Here is a 21,391-nt window from a genome sequence, read left to right as displayed (position 1 = left end):
CCAGAGATGTGAGGATTAGCCCTGTAACTGGAAGTAAGAGAAGTGACAAGTAGTACAATTGAAAAGTCAGCAGAGCGAGAAGCATGGGGAAGAAAAGGCAAAAATGGGGTGTGGGCACAATAATGGCACCAAAATACTAGTTAAACAATAGATTTCTGGCACTGATTTGTATACAATCCTGATGTCATGTCCTCCTCCAGGGACTTCTTCTCAGGGCCAGACTTCCTGTGACCCCATCTTGCTGTGGCTATTTTCATATACATCTTGTGTACTCCCAGGGGGGTCTCCATCCCACCCCCAAGATAAATAACTGCATGGGGATGATATAATTATTAAGGGGAAGACAGAATAGAACAGCAGCTAACGCTGGTCAAGAATAGCTCAGGACAGGACAGCCTACAGAAAAGAAAACTAATGAAAAGAGAATTCAGAGGGAGGGTCTTACAAGAAGAGCCCTTGGTCCGAGTAAATCATGACTGAGCTGAGAGTGGATCCTTATACAACTATGGGCTTTGGGTGATAATGATATGTCAGTGAAGTTCATTAATTGTAACAAATTACTACTCTGCTTGAGGTATACCGGTAATGGGGGAGCTTTGGTTGGCGGGGCAGAGCTATAAGTGAAATCTCTGTAACTTTTGCTCAGTTTTGCTGTGATCCTAAAACTGCTATAAAATATAGTCTATTACCCAAAAAAGATAGCATTAGTTAAGTTGTTCTAAGATTGAGCTGCTTCTCAGATTGCTAAAAGAAATTGAGTATATCTTAGAATATGGAGTAAAAAAATGTGGATAAAAAGTGTTTTTCAGTGTATGGGACATCATTCCCGATGATATAAGCAACTGAGAAATTTCCTGTGGGATTCAGACGCAGAGCTCCTACTTGTTCACCGGCTTCAGGACTGTCTAACATTTTTCTTCTTTCTTCCCACTCATGGCCCTTTTTGGAGTTTTTTCTATTCTTCCTGACCAAACATAATGAAACACTGAATAGTGCTTCAGTCCACAGCATTTGAAGAACAATAACATAACGTTTCCAGCTATTCAGGGACACATTTTATGACTGATTATGGGATGATTAGGCTATTTATGTTAAGTAGATCTGGGAGCATCTCAGGTAAGATTTTTATCCTCTTGGAGTAGGCTGATTTTGTGGAGTCTGAAACAATTTCTTTTTAATGCGTTTGACATGGGCAAAGCCTCCTCCTCCCCTGAGGCAGGAATATTATTTTCCAGCTTCCCTCCTAGTGCCGCGCAGCCTATGCTGGATACTCTGGTTTATCAAGGGTGGAGAACCCGCTATCTTGCCACCGCCAGAGCTCTAGGACTTCATTACCCACAAGATCCTGCATTCCGAGGAGCCGGAGACGCATCAGGATGAGCATATCTGCGCGTGCGCATCGCGTCGGGGCGGGACTTCCGGCCTTCAGCGCGCGTTTTGCAATTCTGAGGGATCCCTTCCGCAGGGCTGAGGCGTAGGTAGCAGAGGGGAGTAGGCGTAAAAAGGCTCGCCCTTACCGCAGAGATTTGGGTCCCGGGCTGCCCGGCTCTGGGCCGGACCTGGACCGCTGTCCCGTTGTCCCTCCGCCACCGAGTCCGATGGCGGCGGCCGCGCCCAGGGATCCGGCTCCCGTAAGCGCTCGACCCCCCGGGCCCTCCCCCAGAAACCGAAGGCCCCAGCGCGGGATGCCGGCTCGCGGCCCTGCGGCCCAGGCCCGGATGTCCGGGACAGGGAGGCGCCGGTGGGCGGGGACGCGTGTGTGAGCGGCGGCGGGCGGCGTGTGGGAGCGGGCTCCGGGCTGAGAGGCCGCTGGGGCGGGGGCTTCAGGGGGCCTGAGGCGGGAGGATTCTGCCCTTGGGACAAGGGGACGGAGAGCCTGAGGCTGAGACGCCTGGATTGGCGGGCGGAGGTGCGGTACCTTCATGAGAGGACACTAGACGCCAAGGGGACTGTGGCCAAAGGAGGGACACGATCTCCATTAGCGTTCAAGATTCCCCCAGGGAGTTCTAAAGAAGAGCAGTTAGGAGGTGGGAGATGAGTGCTCCGAGGAACTGGCAGGCTGAGTCTCTGTTCAGGGTCACACGGCCGGTAAGACAGCATTGAGCCCTGAGGCCCACTGATTAGACAGCCTGAGCTTGCTTGGCTCCAGGGCCTGGAAGAGTGCAGAGAGGCAGGAGCCCATCATCCCCCCCCCCCCCCCCCCCCCCCCCCCCCGTGGTGGCATTCTTTAAAGGCCTGCCTTTTCCCGCAGAGTCCCAGGACTGCAGAAGTACTTGTGGAACCAGCACGGGTATGTAGAGGGTGTCCTAGTCGTTTCCTAGCCCTGACTGACACCCAGATATTCTCTGGACTCTTACGTGCTGTTTTCCTAGTCCTTGGGTCTGAGGACCGTAGCGAAACCCCAATCTCAGAGTCCTAAGTTGATGTCAGGGGTTATATGATGGTGTTCCCATTTCTGTCATCCAACATAAACGAGTGTTTAGGGTTAACTCAGGAGCAGGTACCAGGATGTGCAAATACAAGGAGGTAAAGTTGAGTTGGGGGTGTTCAGGAATCACAGGTTTTCTTTTATGATGTGAACAAAGAGCAGGAGGACATGTGTCAGGATAGGAATGACTGCCTGAAAAAATGGGGTGTCTCTTCTGGACATCATAGGAGGTTTGGTCAGAAGAGAGAGATAATGTTAGAAAAGTCAAAAATAGTCTCCTGTAAAGCAGAGAATAGACCATGGAAATGAGGGAGGGACAAGGGAAATCAGGGTAAAGGCTACTACCATAAACCAGGTGAAGGTTAATTGACCAGGACTGTGGTTTAGGGTGGTCACATTTTTTGATGCAACCATGGATTCATGTTTTAAAACGGGAAACTAGATTTTCTAATGTGGGTGGTGAGGGGGAGAAAGAGGTATCAGGGATAACCCCAGGGTGTTTGATCTCTGCAGCTGTAGGGTTGGAAGTTCCAACTGAGGAGAAAGTTGGTAGTAGAAATAATGTTCACTGGGGATATCAGGAGCTTTATTTTGGCTATTGTAAGGGCCTGGTTGGCCAGAGGGAGTCATTTTGTGTTTATGTAGTGAACTTAGATTGACCCTATGCAGTAAACTTAGATTGACCCTGCCCCTCCCAGAGGAACTTACTTGCAAAGCCTAGATACAAGGGCGGGTCAGGCCAGGTGAAGACATCCAATCAGTTGGGCGCAATATATCTACTAGGGTAAATTGAAATTCAATTGGCCACCCGTGTGTTACCTAGCAGTTTTTTTTTCTGTGTGTGGCAGACTTAGCATGACTGTGCAGTTTTCTCTGTGTATTGCAATCTCATTGGCCACCTGTGTATAGCCCGGCTAAACTACCTCTATAAAAGTTAGTCTGTGAGGCTGGGAGGGGTCGCCTCTTTGCAAGAGAGAGCCCTGACCGGTCAGTTTGATTCTCGATGCTTGGTGTGAAATAAAGCTTTGCTGGACCTTCGCTTTGTATCAGTCTCGCTCCTTTGATTACGGACCCTAACAGCCATGTTTAGATTCAGAGGTATTTCAGAGACCACTGGGTGGAGGCATCAAATTGGCAGCTGGAAACACAAGTTGGGAAATCAAAAGAACAGTTCAAATTGGAGACATTCAAAATGTGGTATTGTTAGGGTCCGTGATCAAAGGAACGAGACTGATATAAAGCGAAAATCAAACAAAGCTTTATTTCACACCAAGCATCAAAAATCAAACTGACCGGTCAGGGCTGTTTCTTACGAAAAGACGACAGACGACGATGATGATTCTGACAAGGTCACTCCCAAGAAGGCCACTCCGGTCGAGGTTGCTCCGCAGGTGAGGCCGCTCCCAAGAAGAGGCCACTCCCAAGAAGGCAGCTGCTGGTGAGGTCGCTCCCCGGGCAGGGCCGCTCCCAAGAAGAGGCGATGAAGACAGCAATGATGACAGGGAGGCCAACACCAATGACACAGATTCTGCTTTCCATGACGCCACTCTGGCGAGGCTGCTCCCCAGACAAGGCTGCTCAGGCGAGGCCGCTCTGGAGGAAGCCTCTTCCCTGACGATGCTGCTTCCGCAGGGCCGTTCACCGAGGAGGCCTCTTCCCTGACGAAGCCGCTCCCCGGAATGACACAGCTCCGGCGGAATGACACAGCTCCGGCGAGGCAGCGGCTCTAGGTTCCCAGCGAGGTTGCTGCCGTCTAGGCCGTTCCCCGCGGCGCCACTGCTGAGGCATCGGGGCCACTGGCGTCTCGGTGCTGCAGGTGGCGGGGCGCTGGTGGCTCGGGGCTGCTGACAGCGCGGGATCGCCGGCGTCCGGACTGCTGGCGGCTCGGGGCCGCTGGCATCTTGACTGCTGGCAGCTCGGGGCCGCTGGCGTCTCGGCTGCTGGTGGCTCTGCTGCTCTCCGCAGCGCCGCTGACTAAGCCTTGGTGTGGGCGGGGCTGCTGGCATCTGGGCCGCAGGCGGCTCGGGACTGCCCCCAGCTCCGGGCCGCAGGCTTCGGACCGCTGGCGGCTGGGGTCCGCCGACAGCACTTACAGCTCTTCCAAGAGCTGTTACAGCTCTTCTTCTTCTCCCACCGACTCTTCTCTCTGCTGCTCCCTCCGACTCTTCTGCTGTTTCTTCTTCCTTCTTCTTCTGACAGCTCTCCTTCTTCTCTCCTTTGCCAGCCTCACAGACCAACCTTTATGGGGGTGGTTGAGCCCCACCCCTACACAGGTAGCCAATTGAATCCTAATTCACCCAGTGGATATACCCACGCCACACCGATTGGACGTCTTCACCCAGTCTCCCCCACCCCTACTTCTGGGGTCCACAAGCTAGTTGCTCTGGGAGGGGCAGGCCCTTACAGTATTTACTATGTGGACCCGAGGAAGTGACCTGTAAGGAAGTGACCTGTGGTTACGTTTAGGAGGTATAACCTTCTTGTTGATTGGTGTGAAGCTGTTCATAGGCCAGGAAGTAGAGGGTAGGGGCTGAGCACTGGGTCTCTTGCTTGGGTACCTGAGTGATGGTATTGGAATTCATAAATGCCAGTTAGGGAGATTTGTGCCCTTAAAAGTAGGGTGTATCAGACGGACTAGTCTAGCAGGTGTCCAAGGCTTCCAAGATAAGAATGGACGTGAGAGAGATGCAGAGACAAGGGGTAATTGAGGCAAGAGGTCACTCAGGCCAAAGCTCTTGCTCATTCATGTCTCTGTGGATTCCCAGTGATTTTGGTGGGACCTGGGTTATGTCATTCAGACTGGTGGTATGCTCAGGGGCAGATTACAGTCGTCTGTGAGAATCAGTAGGACGGGGGTGTGTGATAAATGGACTGGGCTTTGAATAGGGGTTAGGTGGACAGAGACAATGTCATTGTGGAGGGGACATCAAGTACAGCACAGAAATGGAAGAGGGCCATGGTTTCAACCACAACTGGTTCTGTGTGACTTGGTCTCAGGCATGGAACAGAGCCAGGGAGGGAGGCCTTCGTAGAAGGATTAGGCGTTTCCAATTCTAGCAGGAGCCATGGGAGCTCTGGACTAGTATTGGGTCCTGTGGGAATTTGCCAAGGAACTCTGGATGTTTTCTGCTAAGTTGTATTTCATGGCCTAAAATTAAGGCCCATTATTATGTGCTGCCTTGGCACCTGTTGAAACTCTGAGTACCTGACATGGCCTGAGTTCAGGTTCTCCTCCCCACTCTTGGACAGGTCTCCTAGCCAAGACTCCCTTTTCATCAGGAGGACCAGAGCATTCCTGCTTATGCCTTTAAAGTGTGTTTCAATTCTCTACAAGCCCATGGAGTTACTCGCACAAGCCCTTCACATCATCCTATGGGAACCAGATTATACCTCACCTCTTGATCTTGTAAAACTTGCCTCTCATGGCCCCTGGTTGTTCGCTGTACCCTTAGATGTTCTTCGCTCTTCCCTTTTTCCCAGGGGTTGGTCTGGCCTTCTCATATCGGGCCCATGGACACTGCTTGTTTCCCTGATTGCCTAAACACGTGCTGTGGCTAGTAAGTCTGAGGTATGTGCACTGCCCTCCCCCTGAGCAGTCCCAGCACAGGGTCAGGCATCTGATGGTCATTGTAATTGATTGTTCTTTGCTTGCCCTCTCCCTGGCCCGGTGATACTGTCCAGATCTAGGCACCCGAATACACCAGTTGCTACTTCTTTCCTCTAGCTGACATTTCTTCATGACTGTCCATGCCAGGAATTGCTAACACCGACATGATTACAGTTATGGGGACCATGATCTCTTCCTGTAAGACTCTCCTCCAAGACACCACCCACCCCCACACCACACCACCAGGCAATCAAATACTGAGTTGTTCTGGCTCAGTACTTTCTGCTCTTCTGTGACATCTTCCCCTTGGTGATTGCATCATGCGGGTGCCATGTAGTTGCTCATCTTGGGAGTAGGTTGGAGAGGCTTTTTGTGGTTCACAGACAGCTGTTGATCCAGCCACAGCAAGATGGGCTCAGGAGGATCCTGATCTGGAGGATTGGCCCCTGGGGGAGGGTGTAAATCAGGGCTGTGTTTAAGAAACAGAACATAGGGGGCGCCTGGGTGGCTCAGTGGGTTAAGCCGCTGCCTTCGGCTCAGGTCATGATCTCAGGGTCCTGGGATCAAGCCCCGCATCCGGCTCTCTGCTCAGCAGGGAGCCTGCTTCCTCCTCTCTCTCTGCCTGCCTCTCTGCCTGCTTGTGATCTCTCTCTCTGTCAAATAAATAAAATCTTTAAAAAAAAAAAAAAGAAACAGAACATAGGTTGTAACAGAAATCTGTTCTGTTCAATTAATATCTTGGTGCCTGTGGGCACACCTCATTTTTGCTCTTTCCTCACCAGTCTTGATCCTCTGCCTACTTGTCACTCTACATGTCACTTCTACTCTCATATCCTTTGCGTGACCAGTCCCTGTCTCTCTGGACTCCACGTCTTGCCTGCTTTCCTCACCGCTCCATCTGCAGTGCTGCCCACATTGACCGCTGCGCATTTTGTCATGAGGTGTGCATGTCTGCTCAAATAGGCCTTTAACACGAGCGACTCTATTGCAGTTGAATTTTCTTGGTCCTGGACTTAACCCTTCTGCATAATGGGCATGCGTCATCAGGAACCAAGAGCTGGCTAGAGGTTTTTTGCTGAGAAACGGGTTATAGACCCGGCTCCTCCATGTCACACGTCGTAGTTGTGTCCTTCACCATTTGAGACCTTCCCCATTTTATGCTTTTTATTTCCCTGGAACAAAGACACTGTGTCCTGAACTGGAACCAAATCTGTTTTGCAGATAATCACATGGACTTGTCCTGGGTTTGTCAAACACATTCTGGTGTATGGGTGGTCTCGTCCAATCAGATTCAATATGGACTCCTCCAACATTTTATTTCTTTCAGGTTGTTGATGTGGAGCAGATGAGGAGGAGGTACCTTTCGAGCAGAGGATTTCTATAGAAGTGTCAGAGATCAGGACTCCAAGGCAGATGTGTCTGCCCAGAGGGCCCACTTCTATGAGATATATAACCTGGTCTTGAGAGTTTGCGCTTGGCTGTGCCAAGGAACACATACCAGCCAGAAACCATACACCTATGGGGCACATGGGAAATGATTATGTTTTACTGCAAATCTTCCATAGCTCCGGAAGCAGGACATTGGAGAGAAACACTTTAGAAGCAGAACCTCATTCGTGAAGAGCTGCAAGTTCTTTGTGTCAAGGAAGCCCTTTATCTGTAGGGAGGTTGGGAAGGACTTTTTGACCAGCTCTGGGTCTCTCCAACAATAAGTCAAAGAGCAGTGCCAAGTGCATAGTGGCCTTACACGATATAGAAATTCATTATAAATCAGGAGGATGCTTGAAAACTTGTGAGAACAAATACACATTTATTCAGCACCGGAGAGAGCTTTCTAGAACATGATGTTACGTATGTAGTGCATGTGGGAAGTCGTTGACCAAAAGGTACCGCCTCAATCACCATTGGAGAGTTCACACTGGGAAAGGGCCTTAGTAAGTATGCAGAATGTGGTAAATTATTTAGCATCAAGGCCAGCCTCATTCCGCATCAGAGTTCACACTGGGGAAGGGCCTTATGTGTGCAAGGAATGTGGGAACTTGTTTCCTTACAGATCCAGTCTAATTACCTGAGGTTTCACACTGAATCAAGGCCTTAGGAGTGTGGTGAATGTGGGAAATCTTTTAGCCAAAGTTCTGTGCTCTTCCAACATCAGAATTCACACTGGAGGAAGGCCTCTTGAGTATGGGGAATCTGGGAAATCCTTTAAGTAAAGCTCTGGTGCTCCTTCAGTGTTGGAAAGTTCACCCTGGATGAAGGCCTTCTGTATGTGACAACTTCCCCAGCAGAGGCCCTATCTCATTGACTACCAGATAATTCACATAGGAAACTCAGAGGATTAATGTAGATGTGCAGGGAGTGTGCTAGTTCTGTATTCCTTCTAATGCTGGAGGTGGCTTATGAGGGTGCCATCTGCCTGAATTTAATCTCCTACATCAGAACAGCCACCAAATTCCAGGTATGTGAGAGGTGTATGTATGTGTATATATATATATATATACACATACATATGTGTGTGTGTGTGTGTGTGTGTCTGTGTATATTTTTTTAAGGTTTTTTTTTTTTTTTTAATTTTTTTGATGGAGAGTACTAGCAGGCAGAGGGAGAGGGAGAAGCAGGCTCTCTGCTGAGCAAGGAGCCCCATGTAGGACTCAATCCCAGAACCCTGGGATCATGACCTGAGTGGAAGACAGTCGCTTAACCTACGGAGCCCTCCAGGCGTCCCGGGAGGTATATTTTTAAACTGCCCAGGTCATTTTCAGATTGACGTCCGGCAGCTTTTCTACTTCTACCCTTTGGAAGGTGCTCAGGGTGTGTCTCATTCGCTAACTACATTGTGTTTAGGGAAGTAAAACTTCCCTGTTTTTCTATTTGTGGAAGGAGGGGTAAGAAACCTGATCATTCCTTTCTCATTTCTTTCTGTCTGATGAGTTAGGCCATAGACCTGGTCCAGTTTGGGCCCAGAAGACAATGCTCATGATTTGAAAACATGATTCCTTTTTCAGGGATGTTACTGGTCTCACATGACCCTTGTGATGGAATTTTCCAGCGTCCAACTCACAAACCTAGGAGTAGCCTGTCTTCCATTGTTCTGGTTTGTGTGGTAATGAAGGCCTTACTTAAGGCACCTTTATTTATTTTTTTTTAAAGATTTTATTTATTTATTTGACAAAAAGCACAAGTAGACAGAGAGGCAGGCAGAGAGAGAGAGAGAGAGAGAGGGAAGCAGGCTCCCTGCTGAGCAGAGAGCCCGATGCGGGCCTCGATCCCAGGACCCTGAGATCATGACCTGAGCCGAAGGCAGCGTCTTAACCCACTGAGCCACCCAGGCGCCCTTAAGGCACCTTTAATTTGGGGCTTCTATTCACTGTGTATGTGGCAGCTTGAAAACAACTATTTGAGTTGTTCTGCTGAGAACAACTGAGTTCTGCTAGCATGAGCATGTGACCAGCTTTTCTTGGGTCCAAACTTTGCCCCAGATAGGACAGTATTTGCCAGAATATATATATATATATTCTTTTTTTGTTTGTTTTTGTAGAGGCCGAGAAAATTTGTAGAGGCCCACCTCAAGTTTAACTTTAGCAAGAGTACAGCCATCTTAGCTTCAGCAGCCATCTCAGGCCCCAGTGAGCAGGGGCTGAACTTTAGTTCCAGGAAAAACCGCTATACCCAACCCTGCAACACCCTGGCAACAGCTAATCAGCTTACTGCAGGAAAGTCTGAAATTTCCCCTCTTCCCCCACCAAGCCTCTTGTAATTACACATAAATACCCCTGCCTTAACTAGACTTGGGGTCCAAGTCCCTACTTCGCTGTGTTGGGTATACTTGTGCCCAAGCTTAAGCTTGTTGAATAAACCCTCGTGTGATTGCATCAGTGTTGGCTCCTTGGTGGTCTCTCGGACATGAAAACTTGGGCACAACATTTGGAGGTCCCACAGAGATCTGAGAGACCCCCCAGGACCCTGACCCAGAGGGTCCTGCGCCGGCTGGTGAGTGCACTCGTTTTTACCTGTTTGCGCGCATACTTTCAGGGAGCTCCAATCTGCATTTTTACCTGTAGGAATTCCAAGCTGTATCTAGGTTGACATTGGCTTAAGCGGATGCTCTGGCAGGCCGTCGACCAGGGGTCTTGGGAGACGTCCCTTGCTCCCGCCTGGAGGACGAAGTCCTCATCTGTGAGGAGAGCAGGCTGCCAATGCGGTCGGACCGCCCCTCAACTTACTTTCAGTTTTGTCTTCGCGGCCGCGCCGGATCGTTTGTTTGTGTAAGTGTGTTCTTGTTAATTGTCATAAATGTCTTTGTCTTGGTGTGGACTGGGGACGTGATAGATCACGACACAGACAACCCCTCTGTCTCTGATGGTTGACCACTTCTCAGACGTCAGGGAAAGAGCTCATAATCTGAACATGGACGTACGAAAGAGAAAGTTTCAGAGTTTCTGCATGTCTGAATGGCCAGCCTTTAATGTTGGATGATGGCCCCGGGAGGGAACTTCTCAACTGCCTATTATCTTATAGGTTAAGGCTGTCATCTTCAGAGAGAAATTGCACGGCCACCCTGACCAAGTGCCATATATCCTGGTCTGATAGGATATGATCGAGAACCCTCCCTCCTGGCTTAAACCTTTTCTCCCTCCCAAAGCAGGACCTACATCCAAGATCCTAGCCCTGCGGAACCCGACTCCTAAGTCTGACAAGGAAACGGAGTCCAAACCAAAGACTCCTCTTTACCCGCTCCTTCAGGACACTTCCACGGAGCACCTGATACTTCCACCACCCTACCAGGTTTCCCCTCCCCGTCTGCCCCTCCAGCAGAAGCACCAGGGGCTGCCCAGGGAGTGCCCCTCCCCCTCCCAGATGGAGGGGCCCCCATACATGGGCCAGCAGCGGGGACACATGGATGGACCCATCGGGCAGACCCAACCCCAAACCTGGGACCAGCCTCCACTGTCCTTCCCCTCCACGCTGTGGGACCCCCCCCCCGATGAAACGGGGGGACAGCCGATGTCATATTGGCCATTCTCTACTAGGGATTTATACAACTGGAGAACCCAAAACGCAAAGTTCTCCGATAACCCAAAAGATCTTATTGGTCTTTTGGATACTGTTCTTTTCACCCATCAGCCCACCTGGGATGACTGTCAGCAGGTCTTACAGGTTCTCTTTACCACTGAGGAAAGAGAGTGAATCCAGATGGAAGCCCGAAAGTCCGTCCTGGGTGAGACAGACAGCCAACTCAGAACCCCAATCTCATAAATGCAGCTTTCCCCTTGTCTCGCCCCGCCTGGGACTACAACCCGGTAGAAGGTAAGGAGAGACTCTGGTCTACCGCCAGACTCTAATGGCAGGTCTCAAAGCTGCAGCACGCAAGCCTACCAATCTGGCCAAGGTATATGATGTAAGACAGGGTAAAGATGAGAGTTTGGTGGCATTCCTAGAAAGAATCATAGAGGCATTCAGAGAGTACACCCCTATGAGTCCAGAGGCCCCAGAAACCAGAGCTGCCGTTGTTATGGCTTTTGTTAACCAAGCTGGACATTAAAAGGAAATTGCAAAAAAAAAAAGGCAAAAAAAAAAAAAATTGCAGAGGGTAGAAAGACTAGGAGAAAAGAGCCTACAGGATCTGATAGTGGTGGCAGAAAGAGTCTACAATAACAGAGAGAGCCAGGAGGAACAACAGGCTAAGATAAGTGACCATCAGACCCAGAACCTGACTAAGATCCTACTGGCCACAACCATGGATGACCCACAATGGAAAACAGACGTCTCAAGAATTGGCTTCAGGAGCAGGTAAGGAGGAAGGCCCCCGTCGAGAATGCCCCAAACTGAATAAAAACCCAAACTGCTTATTACAAGGAAGAAGGCCACTGGCTAAAGGATTGCCCCAACAAAAGACCAAAGGCTTCCGCTACTATCTTGGAGGTCAAAGATTTAGATGACTAGGGGAGTTGGGGTTTGGCACCCCTCCCCAAGCCCGGGGTAACCCTTAAAGTGGAGGGGCAACCGATTAAATTCCTAGTAGACACTGGGCACGCACTCTGTCTTGCTACAACCTCAAGGGAAGTTGACAAACAAGACCTCATGGGTACAGGGGGCCACGGGCACTAAACAATATTCATGGACTACCCAAAGAACAGTGGATCTCGGCGTGGGCTCAGTATCCCACTCCTTCATGGTCATCCCTGAGTGCCCCTACCTCTTGTTAGGCCGGGACCTACTCACCAAGATGGGAGCCCAAATTAGTTTCCACCCTAAAGGGGCAAAGGTTCTGGATAAAGAGGGGCACCCGATCCAGGTGCTTGTCATGAACCTCGAGGACGAATACCATCTTCACCAAATGCCCCCAGTACCAATGACCGACATTGACCACTGGTTGCAGGAGTTTCCCCAAGCGTGGGCAGAAACTGGGGGAATGGGACTGGCTCAACATCGGCCAGCTATATACACTGAACTAAAGCCAGGGGCAGATCTAGTTAGGGTCCGCCAATACCCCATGCCTCTCAAAGCACGGACGGGGATCACCCCACACATCCGGTGACTGCTAGACTCAGGCATACTGCGGCCTTGTCAGTTGGCATGGAACACTCCCCTGCTGCTGGTGCAAAAGCCACACTCTAATGACTATAGACCTGTCCAGGACTTGAGGGAAGTCAACTGACGGGTGATGGACATGCACCCTATGGTCCCAAACCCCTACACTCTCCTCTCCACCTTGCCCCCAGACAAGACTTGGTACATAGTGCTAGACCTAAAGGATGCCTTCTTCAGCTTGTCCTTGGCCTCAAAGAGCCAAGACCTCTTCACTTTTGAATGGGCGGACCTGGAAAAGGGCATCAATGGCCAACTCATCTGGACTTGACTGCCCCAAGGACTCAAGACTTCGCCCACCATCTTTGACGAGACACTACACGAGGACTTAGGTGAGTTCCATGCCGAGCACCCTAATCCGACTCTATAAAATATGTAGATGATACCCTGTTGGCAGCAGAGGACCAGGAAACATGCCTACAAGGCACCAAGGATTTGCTCCAAGCGATAGCAACTCTGGGATAACGGGCTTCAGCTAAGAAGGCCCAGATCTGCAGAATGGAGGTGAGCTACCTGGGGTGCAAATAAAAAGATGGACAAAGATGGTTAACGGATGCATGGAAGGAGACCGTCATGAGAATCCCACAGCCTTGAAACGTCTGCCAGGTATGTGAATGCCTAGGGTCGCGTGGGTTCTGCTGGTTTTGCTGATATAGCTAGGCCCCTCTACGAGGCCACAAAACAAAAACAGGACTTTGTGTGGACTGAGGCCATGAACAAAGCCCTTCAATGACCTTAAGCAATTCTTGCTTTCGGCCCCGGCACTTGGGCTGCCTGATCTGACTAAGCCTTTCCACCTTTACGTGGATGAAAAGGAAGGGGTGGTGAAGGGAGTCCTAATTCAATACATAGGCCCCTGGAAGAGACCGGGGGTCTACCTCTCAAAGAAATTAGATGCCGTGGCCGCTGGATGGCCTCCATGCTTAAAAATTATTGCTGCAGTGGCCACCATGGTTAAAGATGCAGATAAGCTGGGCGCCTGGGTGGCTCAGTGGGTTGGGCCACTGCCTTCGGCTCGGGTCATGATCTCAGGGTCTTGGGATCGAGTTCCGCGTCGGGCTCTTTGCTCAGCGGGGGGCCTGCTTCCCTCCTTCTCTCTCTCTGCCTGCCTCTCCATCTGCTTATGATCTCTCTCTGTCAGATAAATAAATAAAATCTTTAAAAAAAAAAAAGATGCAGATAAGCTGGCTATGAGTCACTACCCCACATGCCATCAAAGGGGTACTCAAACAACCCCCAGACCGATGGATCAGCAATGCCTGCTTGACCCATTACCAGGGCTGGCTTTCGAACCCTACCAGAATTTTGTTCCAGGCACCAACAGCCCTAAACCCAGCGACACTGCTCCCTAACCCTGACTGGGAACCACCCCTACATGACTGCCAAGAAATCCTGGCTCAGGTGCATGGAGTCAGAGCCGATCTCCAGGACCGACCACTGCCGAATGCAGATGACACCTGGTATACAGACGGCAGTAGCTTTGTCCGGGGTGGAATCAGATATGCAGGAGCAGCTGTGACCACAGAGATAGAGACTGGGCAGAACTGTTGGCGGCTGGGACATCTGCCCAACGTGCAGAACTGATTGCGCTAACCAAGGCACTAACAATGGGAGCAGGCAGGCGGATAAACATCTATACTGATAGCAGGTACACCCTTGCCACAGCCCATGTACATGGAGCCATTTATAGAGAGAGAGGGCTCTTAACAGCAGAGGGAAAGACTATTTTTTTTTAAGATTTTATTTATTTATTTGACAGACTGAGATGACAAGCAGGCAAGAGGCAGGCAGAGAGAGAGGGGGGAAGCAGGCTCCCTGCTGAGCAGAGAGCCTGATGCGTGGCTCGATCCCAGGACCCTGGGATCATGACCTGAGCTGAAGGCAGAGGCTTTAACCCACTGAGCCACCCAGGTGCCCCCAGAAGGAAAGACTATTAAAAACAAGGCAGAATTCTTGAACTCCTAAGAGCCCTCTGGCTACCTAAGGCACTGGCCGTTATCTATTGTCTGGGACACCAAAAAGCAGACATGCCAGTGGCCAGGGGAATCCGGCTGGCTGACTTAAAGGCAAAGGAGGCAGCTCTTTCAGTGGACCATGCCTTAGTAACCACACTGCCTGATCTGGGAGCACCAAACTTGCCAGACAACCCCAACTACATTGGCCCATGACACAATGCTTACATGGCTGGTGGAGAGCTGCAGATTGCAGCATAATCCTACCAGAGGAACTGGGACGGCGAGTCCTATCCAAAATGCATGAGTACCCACATGGGAACAAAGAAATGGAAGACTTGGTGCGACATGCAAAGATCACCATCAAAGACTCCCGATCAAAGATCGAACAGAGGGGCACCTGGGTGGCTCAGTGGGTTAAGCCTCTGCCTTCGCCTCAGGTCATGATCCCAGGGTCCTGGGATTGAGCCCCGCATCCGGCTCCCTGCTCAGCAGGGAGCCTGCTTCCTCCTCTCTCTCTGCCGCCTGCCTCCCTTGCCTACTTGTGATCTCTGTCTGTCAAATAAATAGATAAAAGCTTTTTTTAAAAAAAAAAAAAAAGATCGAACAGATTGTGGCAAGCTGCCACGCATGTCAGTTAACTAATGCCAACGCCCATGGATCTAACCTGGGCACCTGGCTCCGGGGGACTGCCCAGGAGCCTACTGGGAGGTGGACTTCGCTGAGATAAAACCTGGAAAATACAGATACAGGTATTTACTAGTGTTTATAGATACTTTTTCAGAATAGACAGAGGCATTTCCCATCAAACATGAGACAGCACAAACTGTGACCAAGAAACTGCTGGAAGACATCTTACTGAGGTATGGTTTTCCTGTTAGGATTGGACCAGACAATGGACCAGGATTCATCTCTAAGGTAACACAGGGAGTGGCACTAGTTCTTGGGGCAGATTGGAAATTACATTGTACATATAGGCCCCAAAGCTCAGAACAGGTAGAGAGGATGAACAGAACATTAAAGGAGACCTTAACTAAATTAGCCCTGGAGACTGGCAGGGACTGGGTGACTCTCCTCCCCTTTGCCCAATATAGGGTACAAAACTCCCCATATAAGATGGGACTTACTCCCTACGAGATCATGTTCGGTATTCCTCCACCTATTATTCCCAATTTAAAACCTGAGGTGCTTGCTGAGTTTGATGATCACCAACTCCTTTTCTCCCTCCAAATGTTACAATGAACCCACGAACAGGTGTGGCCTAAGCTGAGGGCCCTCTATGAGACTGAGCCACCCCCAGACCCCCATCGATATTGGCCAAGTGACTGGGTGTACGTCCGGAGACAACAACACCAGACACTTCAACCACGCTGGAAGGGACCCTACATCGTGATCCTGACCACTCCCACCACTCTCAAGGTCGACGGGATTACTCCCTGGGTCCACTACACCCACATCCGGTCAGCTGACCCACACACCGTTCTCAAGGACTTTGTTCCAGAATGGAAAAGCCAACCAAACAAAGACAATCCCCTAAAGCTAAGACTGTGCCGTTCTCACTTACCCCACTAATGTTGCTTATACTATGCCCTCTCCATGCCAGAACTAGTAGCACTAACCTTCACACACCCTATATTACATGGCAAATTATTACACCAGGTTCTAATCAGGTAGTGGTCCAGATGACGGAACAATGCCCTAAGGGAACCTGGTGGCCTGACTTGACCATAGACCTGTGCACTCCATTCAGACAGGACCCATGGCATGAAGGTAGGACAGGAATACTGGGGTGTGGTACCCAAACTGCCATGAAGGAACTCCAAAATACCTGTTTTTATGTACGTCCAGCCCCCCCATTAGACCGTACCAGGATCTCCCAGTGTGGTGGGCAGTTTATTTCTGTAGAAACTGGGGCTGTGAACAAACTGGGACATGCCATTGGCTGTCAGGAAAGCTTCCCCCAGGCCTCATAAAGGTCCAACGGAACATGACTAACACCCAATGCACGGCTAATCCCACCTGTAACCCAATCAGTATCTCCTTTACAGACGCAGGAAAAAAAGAAACAGATTGGGGAATGGGACTTCTATGGGGGCTATGACTCTACCAGAGCGGATATGATACTGGAGTCTCATTTATGCTCAGGCGACTCGATAAACCACTGGGTGGACCCCAGGGAGTAGGGTCTAACCCAGTCCTAGCACCACAACCACCCAAACCTCAAACAAATCCTATCTCGCCACCACCCTCCCCTGTACCTACGATGCCGTCTGCATCCAATAACACCCCCGATGCAGACACAATCACTCCCGTCCCGACCTCCTTCCCATAAGATCCTCCCTTCCTCTGCCCCTCTCAGGATCCACTTTGGGACCCGATGTTCCAAATTTACAGGTTCCTCAATGCAACCAAGCCCAATCATACCCGATCTTGCTGGCTCTGCTATGACATCCAGCCTCCTTTCTATGAGGGAATTGCAATGTCAGGTCAGTACAACATAACCTCCGACCCTAATGCCTGTAGATGGCATCAAAAGACTCAAGGATTCACTACAATCAGTGTCAGGTCAGGGACTCTGCATAGGCACCCCTTCACCCCAATACCAGTCCCTATGTAATGATACAAGATCTATAGCCTAGACTACCACCTACCTCCTCAAGATGGGTGGTGGGCATATTCTATAGGCCTAACCCCCTGTTTTCATGGTCAGGTTCTAAATCAGACGAAGGGTTTCTGTGTGCTAGTTCAGCTACTTCCTAAAATTATCTACCACTCAGATGAAGAGGTACTTCAATGGTTTGATGCAGATACCCACAGACGGGATAAAAGAGAGCCCATCTCAGCTTTCGCCATCGCCATGCTGTTGGGAATTGGGTTAGCAGGTGCAGGGACAGGTATTACTTCACTAGCCATACAGAATTCCCACTATGACAGTCTCAGAGCAGCAATCGATCTAGACATAGAACGGATAGAAACCTCTATTTCCCACCTCCAAGATTCCCTAACATCTTTGTCTGAGGTTGTCCTTCAAAACAGAAGAGGATTAGACTTAGTCTTCTTACAACAAGGGGGGTTATGTGCTGTCTTAAATAAGGAATGTTGCTTCTTCACTGACCACTCAGGAATAGTCTATATAATCTATGGCAAAAGTCAGAGAAGGCTTGGCTAGACGCAAACGGGAACTGGAACAGCAGCAAGGTTGGTTTGAATCATGGTTCAGTCATGCCCCATGGTTAACCACCTTGCTGTCCACCCTAGCTGGGCCCCTCATTATCCTCCTTCTCCTCCTTATCTTTGGGCCCTGCATCATCAATAGATTAGTTACTTTTGTCAAAGACAGAGTCAGTACAGTTCAGCTCATGGTACTCAGACAGCAATACCAACCACTGCACCTTGTTGCTGAGACCAGCCTGGACCCATGATTGGGTCCTTCCTTAGGTTCATCTGAGAGGGGGGAATGTGGAGGCCGAGAAAATTAAGGACATCCCACCTCAAGTTTAACCTTAGCAAGAGTACAGCCATCTTAGCTTCAGCAGCCATCTCAGGCCCCAGTGAGCAGGGGCTGAACTTTAGTTCTAGGAAAAACTGCTAAGCTTTAGTAACAGGAAAAATCGCTATACCCAACCCTGCAGCATCCCGGCAACAGCTAATCAGCTTACTGCAGGAAAGTCTGAAATTTCCCCTCTTCCCCCACCCCCCCAAGCCTCTTGTAATGACACATAAATACCCCTGCCTTAACTAGACTCGGGATCCAAGTCCCTACTCCGCTGTGTCGGGTATACTTGGGCCCAAGCTTAAATTTGTCGAATAAACACTTGTGTGATTGCATCGGTGTTGGCTCCTTGGTGGTCTCTTGGACACGAAAACTTGGGCACAGCATTTTGTTTTGTTTGGCCTAGTTTGCATTGCTGCCCACAGCCTCCCAGGAAAGACTGCCTGGCGTTATGGTCCTGATTTGTAGGTTGGATGTCATGATACTCTGTAGGTTCAGAGGTCAACCTGAGGAGGATACAGTTGTGACAGATTCTGGTGTTCGTAAGAATTGTTTTCTTATTCAGAGGGGATACTGCATCGCGCTCAGTACTGGTAAGGGAAATCTATTACGTGGGTCCCGCAAAGCGGCGAAGTGCTCTGGTGTCCAGAATTCTTTAGGGTGGTGCCACTGGTTGGAAGATTATAGGGGGAATCATGATTGTTAAAAACAAACAAGCAAACAACCCCCCACCCCCGCACCCCTACACTGGATTTATAGGGAGTGAGGAGACTACAACAAACTGGTTGGAACGGGCCTCTTTTAAAAGGGTGTCCGCAGGTTTAGTCACTATGGCTATGAAGGATGAGCAGGTAGAGAAATTTTCGGGATTAACAGAAGGGTGTATCTTGTGTAGCTGAGGGCCTTTGAGAAAAAAATAATGTAAAGTTTTTATGACTCATGTAGCTTTTTTGGGCACCCTGTCTCAAGGCCATTGCTGTCTTGGGAGGAAAACCAGGGAGTTGAGAGAAAGGACAAGTCTTGGTCAGTGATTGTGGCCTTAGCGCTGCAGCCTGGATTCCTTTCGAATAGAGTGGAAATGGCTTTCATTGTTTACTTGTATCTGTTATCCCTGGGGCATGAGGAGAGATGGTGGAGTCACAGAGCTGGATTTTACAAGCCAGTAGGAAATCCAAATTTTTACTTTGAACCGTTTCTAAAGTTGTGATAAGGTATAGATGATGTGCAGTAAACCGTACATATTTAAACTGTACAGCTCAGTAAGCTGAAATTCACTTAACCCAGGAAGCTCATCACAATCATGAAAATGGACCTGTCTCTCACTCTGTATTTATGTGCAGCACTTAAGTGGCATCTCTCTGCCCTTCAGGCAACCATTGGTCTACTTTCCTTTGTAACAGATTAGTTTGCATTGTCTAGAATTTTATATGATTGAAATAGTAAATTGTTTACCCTTTTTTTCCTCCTATGGGTACCTTTTGCAGAATGTTCTTTTTTTTCAGATTCAGCATGAATAGTTCATCATTTTTATATCGCTGAGAAGTATGATTTTCTATGAACTACCGCTGCTTGTATATTCATTCATCTGTTTATGGATATCGACTGCTTTCCGGTACTGGTTGTTACAAATAAAATCACTACAGACATTTTTTTAAATTTTCTTTAAAGATTTTTATTTATTTATTTGACAGAGATCACAAGGAGGTAGAGAGGCAGGCAGAGAGAGAAGGGGGGAAGCAGGCTCCCCGCCGAGCAGAGAGCCCGATGCGGGGCTCGATCCCAGGACTCTGGGATCATGACCCGAGCTGAAGGCAGAGGCTTTAACCCACTGAGCCACCCAGGCGCCGCACTACAGACATTTTAATACAATTCACTATGTGGCTATATTTCTTTTCTCTTGTGTTACTACTTCAGGGTGCAATGCTGGAATCACAAGCTGGGTGAATATTAACTTTTTATGTATATTACATAGTGCGATAAGGGAGGCATCTTTGATAATGGGGTCATTGGGCAAAAACTTGAAGGATAAGAGGGATATTACGTGGGTATTTTCAGAATAAGTTCTAGGCAAAATGTGCAGGTGAGTAGATAGCTTTGGTAGGTGGAGCCCTGTTGAAGACTCCAGCCAGGTTGGCCATTAACATGATTTGCTCACTGCAGAGACACTCAGGGAACAGATGTGAGGAAGTCTGGCTCTGCCTCTGGGAGTCTGCAATTCTTCACTGTGGCAGACTGCAAGGCCTGAACCTAGGCAGCCTCATTTTTCATCAAAATCTGGTTTCCAAGTTTAATTCCTAGACCTTTACCATTCGTGTCACCCAGTGATTTGTTAGAAATGCTCGTTCTCATTTCAGAAACTGGCCTAGTGAAACAGATTGTGTGGATCAAGACCTTAGAATCTATGTTTTAACAATTTTCCAGGTGATTCTGATATAACATTCCATTGTACTGTTGTGGTTTCTGTAGACCAGGTCACAGTGTTTCTCACAATAGCAGGAGTCACCTCTAAATCTGCAGGATTTTTAACTGATACTAAAAAAGAAGGGATCTGTACAGGTTGTGTAATATACAGACCATACTTCTAAGCACATTCACGTTATGTTCTTCCATTGTGCCTACCACATTCCAAGATGCTATATGATTTAGGATTTCTTCTTTCATGAATTCTGTGACCTCCTTGTATATAATATAACCCCCAGAAGGGCAGGAGTCTTTTTCCTGTTGTGTCCAGATGTCTCCTTTGCATCTACAATAAGTTCTTGAAGCCAAACACTCATTGATTATTTGTTAGAACAGTGAATAAGCAAGACACTTTAGCTTCCCTTTATATTTTCACAAGTCGACCTATTCCTAATGTCCCTGTTAGCTTTCCCTGAATGTTGGTATCACTTACTTTCAGGAATGGATAAGAATCAAATTCAGGAGACAAAGTCATCAGAATGATTGTTTTAGTCACATACTCAGCTTAACTATATCTTTTCTCAGACATCACTGCTACAATTTCTCTAAGATCTTCACATTTTTATCATTCACTGGTATTTCCACTGAGACATTTCTGACAATCTCTGAATCATGATAGAGCCATTGTCAGTAGCTTTGTGTAATTTGCATTTTTTAGCTGTTTTTCTCGGATAATGTCAATTTCTTATGCAGAAATCTCCCTGTAGGGGCGCCTGGGTGGCTCAGTGGGTTAGGCCTCTGCCTTCGGCTCAGGTCATGATCCCAGGGTCCTCCAATCAAGCCCCGCATTGGGCTCTCTGCTCAGCGGGAGGCCTGCTTCCTCCTCTCTCTCCCTCTGCCTGCCTCTCTGCCTACTTGTGATC

The 21,391-nt window shown here is 49.0% G+C and overlaps 3 long non-coding RNA genes across 3 annotated transcripts; 2 read left to right on the top strand and 1 right to left on the bottom strand.

Annotated features, from left to right (window-relative positions):
* The first annotated feature begins 1,494 nt into the window (after window positions 1-1,494).
* Window positions 1,495-18,185, top strand: LOC125089040 (uncharacterized). Its single transcript, XR_007123833.1, has 4 exons — window positions 1,495-1,631; window positions 5,909-5,996; window positions 7,257-8,493; window positions 18,041-18,185. It is a non-coding gene; the product is annotated as an uncharacterized LOC125089040 (long non-coding RNA).
* Window positions 18,034-18,550, bottom strand: LOC125089044 (uncharacterized). Its single transcript, XR_007123837.1, has 2 exons — window positions 18,179-18,550; window positions 18,034-18,137 (listed from the first exon to the last, which is right to left on the bottom strand). It is a non-coding gene; the product is annotated as an uncharacterized LOC125089044 (long non-coding RNA).
* Window positions 18,551-18,562: 12 nt separating this feature from the next.
* LOC125089045 (uncharacterized) lies at window positions 18,563-19,718 on the top strand. The gene is made up of 2 exons (XR_007123838.1): window positions 18,563-18,661; window positions 19,571-19,718. It is a non-coding gene; the product is annotated as an uncharacterized LOC125089045 (long non-coding RNA).
* Window positions 19,719-21,391: the final 1,673 nt, after the last annotated feature.

The sequence above is a fragment of the Lutra lutra genome, chromosome 17, assembly GCF_902655055.1.
Source record: "Lutra lutra chromosome 17, mLutLut1.2, whole genome shotgun sequence".
Lineage (NCBI taxonomy): Eukaryota > Metazoa > Chordata > Mammalia > Carnivora > Mustelidae > Lutra > Lutra lutra.
Note: the sequence above shows the minus strand (reverse complement) of the source record. Positions and strands in the feature narration are given on the sequence as shown.